Raw genomic sequence first — 12,125 nt, 5'->3', positions numbered from 1 at the left:
CACTGCATGGGACGTCACTTTGATCTCCTCCTGACTAGTGCCTTTGTCTGTGGAAGTGGACTGTTTCTCTTTTGATTCCACAGATCTTGCTAAGAACTTCTTCTTGAGCTTGTATTTGATATACTGCTTTAATCCTTTCTTGTTGAGCTGCGAGTTCTGCTCCCTCATCTACATGTTTGCTTGAGCCCTGCGAGTGGATGGAATTTTCTGATAGAGAGAGTACAGTATCTGTCCTTGTATGTCCGAAGATAGATCCATACTCATTCTTCTTAAGTGCCATCCTCACTCGTAGTTTCTCAAGTTCTGGATTGAAGGCCTCATCTACAGTTTCAAGCCGCTACCTTATTATTTTGCTGATCTCTGCAGTGAGTGCTATAGAAGCATCCATTTTTGGTACAATGTCTGGGGTAGCATTGTGGTTGCGTTGGATAACATTCACATTACTGCACTGTGTCGACTTTGGATTTCTTCTCTGATTTTATTTAGTTCATCTTGAGAACAGAATGATTTTAGTGCGGTCCTAACCTTTCCTGCCACCTCTTTCCAGTAGCCATAAGCTCTCATGAATCCTTCTTGTGTTTAAAGGCTTCCTGTTTGTGCATCTCGAATCCCTTTTCTGTAAATGTTCTTTCACTGGAACTAGACCTGACTGGCTGTGGGTTATCTGTTTTTGTGAGTGGGTTATGTGTGCCAGCTGCTACTTCTCCATTAAGTGACATTTTTGAAGTTGTGTTGCTGTTTGGTTATACTGAACTACTAAACTATAGTTTCTTCTTCTTCTTTCGGCTGCTCCCATTAGGGGTCGCCACAGCGGATCATCCGTCTCCATACCACCCTGTCCTCTACATCTGCCTCTTTCACACCAACTACCTGCATGTCTTCCCTCACCACATCCATGAACCTCCTCCTTGGCCTTCCTCTTTTCCTCCTACCTGGTGGCTCCATCTTCAGCATTCTTCTACCAATATAATTCATGTCCCTTCTCTGCACATGTCCAAACCATCTCAATCTCGCCTCCCTCACCTTGTCACCAAAACATCCTACATGCGCTGTCCCTCTAATAAACTCATTTCTAATCTTGTCCATCCTCGTCACTCCCAACGAAAACCTTAACATCTTCAGTTCTGCTACCTCCAGCTCTGCCTCCTGACTTTTACTCAATGCCACTGTCTCTAATCCATACATCGCAGGTCTCACCACAGTCCTATAAACTTTCCCTTTCATTCTTGCAGATACCCTACTATCACAAATCACTCCTGTCACTCTTCTCCACCCACTCCACCCTGCCTGCACTCTTTTCTTTACTTCTCTAACACACTCTCCATTACTTTGCACTGTTGACCCCAGGTACCTGAACTCCTCCACCATCTTCACCTCTTTTCCCTGCAACCGCATCACTCCACTGCCCTCCCTCTCATTCACACACATGTACTCTGTCTTACTCCTACTGACTTTCATTCCCCTTCTCTCCAGCGCATATCTCCACCTCTCCAGGCTCTTCTCAACCTGCTCTCTACTCTCACTACAAATCACAATATCATCTGCAAACATCATAGTCCAGGGAGACTCCTGTCTGACCTCGTCCGTCAACCTGTCCATCACCACTGCAAACAGGAAAGGGCCGATCCTTGATGCAGTCCAACCTTCACCCTGAACCAGTCTGTCATACCTACTGCACACTTCACTGCCGTCACACTGTCCTCATACATGTCCTTCACCACCCTCACATACTTCTCTGACACACCTGACTTCCTCATACAATACCACAACTCCTCTCTTGGCACTCTGTCGACGCTTTCTCTAAATCCACAAATACACAATGCAATTCCTTCTGTCCTTCTCTATACTTCTCCATCAACATCCTCAAAGCAAATAAGGCATCTGTGGTGCTCTTCCTCGGCATGAAACCATACTGTTGCTCACAGATGGTCACCTCTTCTCTCAGCCTGGCTTCCACTACTCTTTCCCATAACTTCATGGTGTGACTGATCAACTTAATTCCCCTGTAGTTACTGCAGGTCTGCACATCTCCCTTATGCTTAAAGATCGGTACCAGCACACTCCTTCTCCATTCCTCAGGCATCCTCTCCCCTTCCAGAATCCTGTTAAACAATCTGGTTAAAAACTCCACTGCCATCTCTCCTAAACATCTCCACGCTTCTACCGGTATGTCATCTGGTCCAACCGACTTTCCATTCTTCATCCTCTTAATCGCTGCTCTCACTTCCTCCTTACTAATCCTATCTACATCCTGCTTCACCAACTCCACATCATCCAACCTTCTCTCTGTGATTTTCCTCATTCATCAGCTGCTCAAAATACTCCCTCCACCTTCTCAACACACTCTCCCTCTCCATCCTTTATTGTTCTAACTTGCAGTACATCCTTCCCAGCTCGGTCCCTCTGCCTGGCCAATCGGTATAAATCCTTTTCTCCTTCCTTAGTGTCCAACCTCTTATACAGCTCCTCATATGCCTTTTCCTTGGCTTTCGCCACATCCCTTTTTACCTGCTGCCGCATCTCCTTGTAATCCTGCCTACTTTTCTCATCACTCTGTCGATCCCACTTCTGTTTTGCCAACCTCTTTCCCCTAATGCTCTCCTGCACTTCCTCATTCCACCACCACGTCTCCTTGTCTTGCTTTCTATTTCCAGATGTCACACCAAGTACTTTTCTAGCTGCCTCCCTCATCACTCCTGCAGTAGTTGCCCAATCATCCGGCACCTCTTCACCACCACCAAGCCCCTGTCTGACCTCTTCCCTGAACCTCACACTACACTCTTCCTCCTTCAGTTTCCACCATCTTATTCTTCTTTCAATCCTTACTTTCCTCCTCTTCTTCTTCGACTCCAAAACCATCCTACAGACCACCATCCGATGCTGTCTAGCTACACTGTCCCCCGCCAACACCTTACAGTCTCCAATCTCCTTCAGGTTGCATCTCCTGCATAGCACATAGTCCACCTGTGTGCACCTTCCTCCACTCTTATCGTCACCCTATGATCCTCCTTCTTCTTAAAATACGTGTTCACCACTGCCATTTCCATCCTTTTAGCAAAATCTACCACCATCTGCCCTTCCACATTCCTCTCCTTAAAACCATACCTACCCATCACCTCCTCATCACCTCTGTTCCTTCACCTACATGCCCATTAAAGTCTGCCCCAATCACCAATCGTTCTTTCCTAGGTACACCATCTACCACTTCATCTAATTCACTCCAGAATCTTTCCTTTTCCTCCATCTCACAGCCAACTTGTGGAGCATAGGCACTGATGACATTTATCATCATCCTTCAACTTCCACCTTCACGATCATCACCCTATCAGAAACTCTCTTCACCTCTACTACACTCTTCAGAATCACCCCTACACCATTTCTCTTCCTATCCACACCATGATAAAACAGTTTAAACCCACCTCCAATGTTCCTGGCCTTACTCCCTTTCCACTTGGTCTCCTGAACACACAGCATATCTACCTTTCTCCTCTCCATCATATCAGCTATCTCTCTCCCTTTACCCGTCATAGTACCAACATTTAAAGTACCAACCCGAACCTCTACTTTCCTACACTGCTCCTTTTCCTGCCGTCTCTGTAGACGTCTTCCTCCTCTCCTTCTCCTCCTTCGGCCAACAGTAGCCCAATTTCCACCGGTACCCTGCTGGCTAACGATACCTATGGCGGTTGTTGTTAACCCGGGCCTCGACCGATCCGGTATGAAATTCTCCTTTGTGATCCGCATATTTGATTTGGCACATGTTTTACGCTGGATGCCCTTCCTAACGCAACCCTCCCCATTTACCTGGGCTTGGGACCGGCACTAAGAGTGCACTGGCTTGTGCCCCCCTAATTGCTGGGTTAACTACTAAACTATAGTTTAATTACTGAAATATAGCTAAATAACTCAACAAATACTTAATGCCAAACATGAAATTGGGGGGGGGGGGGGAATTATCATCAACAAAATCTAACACACAAACAGCTTAGCAATGAATGCTATAATACATATTTACCCGTGAATGAATTTACATTAACAGGTTCAATTTGTTCAATAGTTTTTTTTCTTTTTTTTATCACCCTTCTGTATCTTTGAATTCACCTTTCAAATGTATGATTAATTTAGAGCATCAAACATGTACAGTATATTGTTTATAAAGGTAACTTAAATTCATTACATAAATATCACTGTTCGCAATCAAAGAGTCCCCGTGATTTTATGCAGCAATCAGCATAACCGTAATAGACCGATCTTGCCTGAGGATGGCAGTCCTTCTAACGTCGAGTTGAGTTTCACTACACATCGAGCGACGAGTTTTCACTGTAGCAGCCCTTCAACTTAGAATAAACAGGCTTGGGAGTGTTTCCAGACGGGTATACTTTAATTCAGACAAATGTGTGCATAGCACCAACAACGTGAAAACTTCAAAGGAAAATAACAAAGGCAATTTAGCCAGATACAAAATGATCCTTTTACAAATGCACTTTAGCATCACATCGATTACAGCATAGCAGGTAACAGCAATTATATGAAATGGGTATCATTATCATTACATGAACATATGAAATTAATGAACATGAAATAACACATGAACCACATACGCCGCTCCGCATATCAAAGGGTGCTAGAGAGTGGTAATCCAGAGAAAGCTGCCGCCATTAACTTAACTTAGACGTTGGAGAGCTAGCTAGAAACTTAATAAATTATTCTCAAATTATTTCTGCCAAACAAATCAAGCACTGAGAGGTATAACACTTCAAAGAACACCTTTAGTTGAAAGTTAGAGTAATATTTTTACGATCTCTGGCTCTAAACATGTATCGTCTTGTAACATGACTTCACGTGCCTTCTATTGAACAAGTGAGAGCGTGAGCGTAAGTGTGTGCGAGGAGAGATTAATCCCCCCTGCAGATAGCATGATGTCAAAATAAAAGTCACATAAAATAAAAGTATGAAACAGGATAATCATAATAAAACACTGCTAGTGGTCATTTACAATGCGGATGACAACGCTATTGGTCAAAGATCTGGAGGGGGTGAAAAAAGCAATGCAAATCATACAACAGTTTTGTAGGGGATCAGGAGCCAAAATAAACGAGGATAAAACGGTATACATGAGATTCGGAAGGGCGGCAGTTTTAACTGAGCATTTTACTTTTATGGAAGCAAAAGAAATAAAGATTTTAGGAGTTTTAATGGGGAGGGACGAAAAGAAAGCAGAGGAAACAATGTGGGAGGAAATGTTAGGAGGGATTGAAAGGAGGTTGACATTTTGGAAAATGAGAATATTAACACTAAAAAAAAGTGTTAGTTCTTAACGTTTTAATGACTTCTAAACTGTGGTACATTTTATACACATCATCTATGCCATTGTGGGCAGAAAAAAGGCTGAAAAAAATGTTTTTTGGATTTTTTATGGGAAGGGAAGCCCGCAAGGATAAGAAATGGTGGGATGTGGGTATTATGAAAGTAAGGGATGTTTTATATGAATTCAAAAGGGTTTTACCATCACAATACATTGTAGACATAATGGAGGAGGCAAAGAAGGATTTTAGCAGACAAGAAATAGAAAATAAATTTTATGTAATCAGGAACTCTATACCTTAAGAATGGCCAGAAAGAATTAAAAACATGGAAGAGGGCAAAAAAGAAAAAGATGTGAATGTGACTCTTGGGGGAAAATTGTTTGCTTTTAAAACATGTTCTGTGAAAATGTTGTATTGCCTTTTTAGAGATGCTGTTTTTAAGAGACCTGTTGCAAATGATTATTGGTTGCGCGTTTAAAAATTTAAAAGAAGACAGTATATGGACGAATATGAAGGGGAAACTCATACAGACAAAGTTGCAGGACTTAGAATATTTTATCAGACATAAGGCTGTTTTTACAGATGCAATTTTAAATAGAATTGGAATGGAACAGTCCGCTTCATGCAAAGTTTGTAACGATCATGCTGAGGGATTTTTACACCTGTTTTTATACTGTAAAGAATTAGAGGATTTTAATGGGAAATGTAAAAGTATGATTTCGCAATTGAGTGGGGAAGATGATGATGATATGGAATGGAATAAGGTGATGATGTTGGGCTTTGAGAAGAAAAGTAAAAACAAAACACTTCTGAATCTACTGGTGATGTTGATGAAGAGTGCAATATGGGAAAGACGGTTGGTAGCAAAGAGAGAACAATTTTTAATGGATGTCTGGTTTGTTTTTAAAAGAAAATTTGAAAGGTATGTTGAATGCCTGTTTTATTATTTTAAAGAAGATAGAAATTTGAATGATTTTTACAAAGTCTTTACGCAGGAAGTCACCAATGTTTTAGAAGATTCAGGTTTAAGAATGTCATTTTAACAAAATGAAATGATTGTAATAATTATTGTGTTTTTATGCTTTGTGAGGTTGAAAACCATTCTCAATTAAAAAACAAAAAAACAAAAAAGAACGCTCGATCTCGTCTGATCTCGGAAGCTAAGCAGGGTCGGGCCTGGTTAGTACTTGGATGGGAGACCGCCTGGGAATACCAGGTGCTGTAAGCTTTAATTTTTTTTTCTTTGCTTTCATGCTTAATTTAAGGATAAACAATTTCTGTGGTGGATAAAGTGTGATAAAGGTTGAACTGGAATAGCAGGAAAGGCATATAAGTGTAGCGCTCCCCTTCAGTATTCATATCAACTAGGGCAAGGCTTTTGGGTTCTATTAATGTATTAATTAAATGTGTTAACCCTTATTAACTCAATTTTAAATATTATCTTGGATTTCTCTTTTAAAATACACACATGAAATGTTTTCCTTACCTAACTATGAATCCACCTTTCTTAAGTTATAGTATTAATAAAGATTTTAACCGTGTGTCTAGGTAGGTCTCTCCCCAAATAAAATAATAACCTCTTTCCAGGTAAATAATAAAATAACACAACACAAAGTTTTAGAAAATATCTCTTAGTTATTTACTCAAAAAATAAGTTATTATCTCAAAGGAAATAAACAAATTAAATAAAAATATAATTGTTCTTTTTAAACCTTCAACATAAAATGTTCCTCTTTTTTTAAATGAAAATACTGTAATTGAATTGTCTCTTCTTAACACAACAATGTAAACAACGTCAATACTGTACCATATAAATGCACAGAATTCAATTTAAACTATGAACTCTTTTTTTAACACAACAAATGTAAACACTGTCAATACTGTATCATGTATAAATGCACAGAAAACAATTTAAACTCTATTAACCCTCAAATGGATTAATTCAGAAAACCTCAATATACCCCCTTCATCACTTAAAAATCACTTAAACCAGACTTTTTGTGGGCCCACAACACACCTTAATGCAATATAAAGCCGGCAACCAAATTTATTATAAAACTAAAATACCGTAGCAGGCCTGATGCGTTGTTTGTGTTCGTAGTGGCCCAAAACTTAATGGCCGCTTCACTCGTCAGCGAGCAAACAAAATGAAAGATACCTTGAGATATACCTCGTGCAAACAATCATCAGAAACAAGTAACATCTTGATTTGTGCACTAATAATTCTACATTTTAACTCAGAAAATCTCTGTCACACTCACTCTGCTGCTCCACTCTCCTCCCTCTCTCTCTCTCTCTCCCTCCATCTCCACCTGCTGCAAACCTGACACCTGACTCTACTGCCCATCGTTATTAACTCCATCAATGCTGGTTTAGACAGTTTTCAGAAATACTTTATCTTTTACTTAAAACAAACATACAATCATTTTAAACTGCTTTTAACATTTTTAAACATAACTTATTAAATTAATTTAAACCCTTTTTAAATCACACTATTTATATACTCTTATTAAATGATACTACAAGCATCACTTATTACTTCATGTTTTTAACTGGGTTACATAAGCAAACAAACATGCTGACAAGCAAAAATAAATTGGCAATTTTGAACACCGATTCTCGCTTACGGCCATACCACTTTGCGAACGCTCGATCTCGTCTGATCTCGGAAGCTATGTCTAGGCGCCGCCCAAGTGGCAGCCTGTTGCAGCAGCTCCCGTAAAGTTTTGCTTTTTTATTTATTTTATAGTGTTCCGGCACTTTGTGTTTTTTTCTTTTAAGTGTATGCGTGTAAATTTGGAAACTGCACAATGGACATAAACAAAGCCACCGAGTTTGCTCAACTTTTCCTGCTTCTTTGGACTTTGTTCACAGTCGCGTTTGGAAACTCTGTTCACAGCCACGGTCCTATTGTTTACACCAGGAATCAGCTGTTAGCATTCCGCAACATGCCGATGCTACTAGGAGAAAAAACGGATATTCCCCGCGAGCTAAGAAGGAGAAGACGGGGGAACCGTGCTGGAGCTATGTGTCGGAATAAAAGGAGACGTTACAGACCAACTCTCCCGTCCATCGTTATGGGAAATGTAAGATCTTTACCCAACAAGATGGACGAGCTAGCGGCTCTTAGTCGGCATCAGAGGGAATTCCGGGAGTGTAGCATCATGCTGTTCACGGAGTCATGGCTAACCAAGCTAACACCGGACACAACCGTGGCTCTGGATGGATTTGATTTACTGCGCGTGGACCGAACGATGGAGAGCGGTAAGAGAAAGGGAGGAGGACTAGCAGTGTTTGTGAATAATAGATGTTGTAAAACTGGACACATCACTATTAAAGAGCAGATCTGCTGTAAGGACATTGAGCTGTTAGCCGCTAGCATGAGGCCGTACTATCTGCCGAGGGAATTCTCGCATGTTATCGCGATAGCTGCGTATATTCCCCCCACTGCTGACGGTGAATCGGCATGCGATGTCCTGCATTCTGTTGTTAAAAGACTTTTAACACAGAGCCCAAATGCACTTCTCATTATCTCTGGAGATTTTAATCATGCCCCTCCATCCTCCACTCTGCCCACATTCACCCAGTATGTTTCATGCCACACCAGAGACAATAAAACACTGGACTTATTTTATGCAAACTCAAAGGAGGCCTATACTTCATCACCCCAACAAACCGAGGATTAACCCTGATATAAAGACTCTCCTTAAAGAAAAAAAGAGGGTGTTTAAATCAGGAAACAAGGAAGAGCTGAAAACTGTCCAGAGAGAACTGAGAAAGAAGATCAGGAAAGGAAAAGCATGCTACAAGAGGAAGATGGAGGATCAGCTGCAGCAGAACAATGTCAGCAGTGTGTGGAATGGGGCAAAAACCATCACTGGTCATAAGGAGCCAAGCTCTCAGGCTGTGGGTGACCAGAAGTGGGTGAATGATCTCAATCTAATCTTTAACAGATTCGATCAGCTACCCTCCCCTGCCCCCATCCAGTCCCCCCTGCGCCTGCCCAGATGGCATCAGCTCCAGGCTACTTAAGACCTGTGCAGACCAGCTGTGCGGCATATTGCTGTACATGTTTGACCTGAGCCTGAAGCTGGGAAAGGTGCCACAGATATGGAAAACATCCTGCGTGGTGCCTGTTCCAAAGACGCCGCGTCTAAAAGACTTCGGAGACTATCGACCAGTAGCGCTGACCTCGCATCTGATGAAAACATTGGAGAGGCTGGTGCTCACTCATCTCCGACCTCTGGTGAGCCCATCAATGGATCCACTTCAGTTTGCCTACCAACCTGGCATTGGAGTGGAAGACGCAGTCATCTTCCTCCTAAATCGGGCTATTTCACACCTGGAAAAGGCTGGGAGCACTGTGAGAGTCATGTTTTTTGACTTCTCTAGTGCTTTTAACACAATCCAACCTGCTTTTCTGAGGGATAAGATGGTGTACATGGGAGTGGACCATCATCTGTCTGCCTGGCACTGGACTACCTCACAGACCGACCACAGTATGTGAGGACTCGTGACTGTGAGTCTGACATGATTGTCTGCAACACTGGAGCCCGCAGGGAACGGTTCTAGCCCCGTTTCTCTTCACCATCTACACTGCAGACTTCATGTTCAGCGCAGCAACCTGTCACCTACAGAAGTTCTCTGATGACTCTGCCATCGTCGGTCTGATCACGAATGATGATGACAGAGTACAGAGGACTTATACAGAACTTTGTGGACTGGTGCCAACGGAGCTGCCTCCAGATAAATGCGGGGAAAACGAAAGAACTGTTGGTGGATTTCCATAGGCACAAACAAACTATCACCAGTGAACATTCAGGGTAGGGACATTGTGAGAGTGGACTCTTACAAATACCTGGGTGTTCACCTAAACAACAAACTGAACTGGACAAACAACACTGAGGCAATCTACAAGAAAGGGCAGAGCAGACTCTTTCTGCTGAGTAGACTACGGTCTTTTGGAGTACAGGGAGAGCTACTGAAGACCTTTTTAGACTCTGTGGTGGCCTCAGCCATATTCTATGGAGTGGTCTGCTGGGGCAGCAGCATATCTACTGCAGACAGGACGAGACTAGACAAGCTGATCAGGAAGGCCAGCTCAGTCCTGGGGATTCCCCTGGACACTGTACAGGAGGTGGGAGAAAGGAGGATGGTAGCAAAACTATCATCATTGCTGCAGAACGCCTCCCACCCCCTGTATGTAACCGTTACATCACTGAGCAGCTCTTTTAGTGACAGACTGATACATCCTAAGTGTCTGAAGGAGCGATACAGAAGGTATTTTCTCCCTGCTGCTATTAGACTTTACAACCAAAGCTGTTCCCAGTAAAACCAGTCACCAACATACAACACTGTTATTACTTTTTAAGCTGTGCAATAACTTTATCTGTGTGCAATATTACATGAATCATGTGCAATATTATGTGCAATATTACCCGCAATTACGTGCAATACCACCTTAAAATATTACTTGAAACACGTATTTTAGTTTTTCTATTTGTATTTATACATTGTACTGTGTATATACTGTTATTGTAGTATATGTATATTCTTTTTCATATATTTGCATTTATTTTTATTTCTTTGTCTTGCTGCTGTATCATAGAAATTTCCACACTGTTGGATGGGAGACCGCCTGGGAATACCAGGTGCTGTAAGCTTTAATTTTTTCTTTCTTTGCTTTCATGCTTAATTTAAGGATGAACATCTACTGTGGTGGATAAAGTATTATAAAAGTTGAACTGGAATAGCAGGAAAGGCATATAAGCAAACAAACATGCTGACAAGCAAAAATAAATTGGCAATTTTGAACAGCGATTCTCACTTACGGCCATACCACTCTGAGAACGCTCGATCTCGTCTGATCTCGGAAGCTAAGCAGGGTCGGGCCTGGTTAGTACTTGGATGGGAGACCGCCTGGGAATACCAGGTGCTGTAAGCTTTAATTTTTTCTTTCTTTGCTTTCATGCTTAATTTAAGGATGAACATCTACTGTGGTGGATAAAGTATTATAAAAGTTGAACTGAAATAGCAGGAAAGGCATATAAGCAAACAAACATGCTGACAAGCAAAAATAAATTGGCAATTTTGAACAGCGATTCTCACTTACGGCCATACCACTCTGAGAACGCTCGATCTCGTCTGATCTCGGAAGCTAAGCAGGGTCGGGCCTGGTTAGTACTTGGATGGGAGACCGCCTGGGAATACCAGGTGCTGTAAGCTTTAATTTTTTCTTTCTTTGCTTTCATGCTTAATTTAAGGATGAACATCTACTGTGGTGGATAAAGTATTATAAAAGTTGAACTGGAATAGCAGGAAAGGCATATAAGCAAACAAACACGCTGACAAGCAAAAATAAATTGGCAATTTTGAACAGCGATTCTCGCTTACGGCCATACCACTCTGAGAACGCTCGATCTCGTCTGATCTCGGAAGCTAAGCAGGGTCGGGCCTGGTTAGTACTTGGATGGGAGACCGCCTGGGAATACCAGGTGCTGTAAGCTTTAATTTTTTCTTTCTTTGCTTTCATGCTTAATTTAAGGATGAACATCTACTGTGGTGGATAAAGTATTATAAAAGTTGAACTGGAATAGCAGGAAAGGCATATAAGCAAACAAACATGCTGACAAGCAAAAATAAATTGGCAATTTTGAACAGCGATTCTCGCTTACGGCCATACCACTCTGAGAACGCTCGATCTCGTCTGATCTCGGAAGCTAAGCAGGGTCGGGCCTGGTTAGTACTTGGATGGGAGACCGCCTGGGAATACCAGGTGCTGTAAGCTTTAATTTTTTCTTTCTTTGCTTTCATGCTTAA

The 12,125-nt window shown here is 41.8% G+C and overlaps 4 non-coding genes across 4 annotated transcripts; all 4 read left to right on the top strand.

Annotated features, from left to right (window-relative positions):
- Positions 1-11,131: 11,131 nt before the first annotated feature.
- Positions 11,132-11,250, top strand: LOC124380239. Its single transcript, XR_006924639.1, has one exon. It is a non-coding gene; the product is annotated as a 5S ribosomal RNA (ribosomal RNA).
- A 162-nt stretch (positions 11,251-11,412) lies between these two features.
- LOC124380238 lies at positions 11,413-11,531 on the top strand. The gene has a single exon (XR_006924638.1). It is a non-coding gene; the product is annotated as a 5S ribosomal RNA (ribosomal RNA).
- Positions 11,532-11,693: 162 nt separating this feature from the next.
- LOC124380243 lies at positions 11,694-11,812 on the top strand. Its single transcript, XR_006924641.1, has one exon. It is a non-coding gene; the product is annotated as a 5S ribosomal RNA (ribosomal RNA).
- Positions 11,813-11,974: 162 nt separating this feature from the next.
- Positions 11,975-12,093, top strand: LOC124380232. Its single transcript, XR_006924633.1, has one exon. It is a non-coding gene; the product is annotated as a 5S ribosomal RNA (ribosomal RNA).
- The last annotated feature ends 32 nt before the right edge of the window (positions 12,094-12,125 follow it).

The sequence above is a fragment of the Silurus meridionalis genome, chromosome 26 (assembly GCF_014805685.1).
Source record: "Silurus meridionalis isolate SWU-2019-XX chromosome 26, ASM1480568v1, whole genome shotgun sequence".
NCBI lineage: Eukaryota > Metazoa > Chordata > Actinopteri > Siluriformes > Siluridae > Silurus > Silurus meridionalis.
Note: the sequence above shows the minus strand (reverse complement) of the source record. Positions and strands in the feature narration are given on the sequence as shown.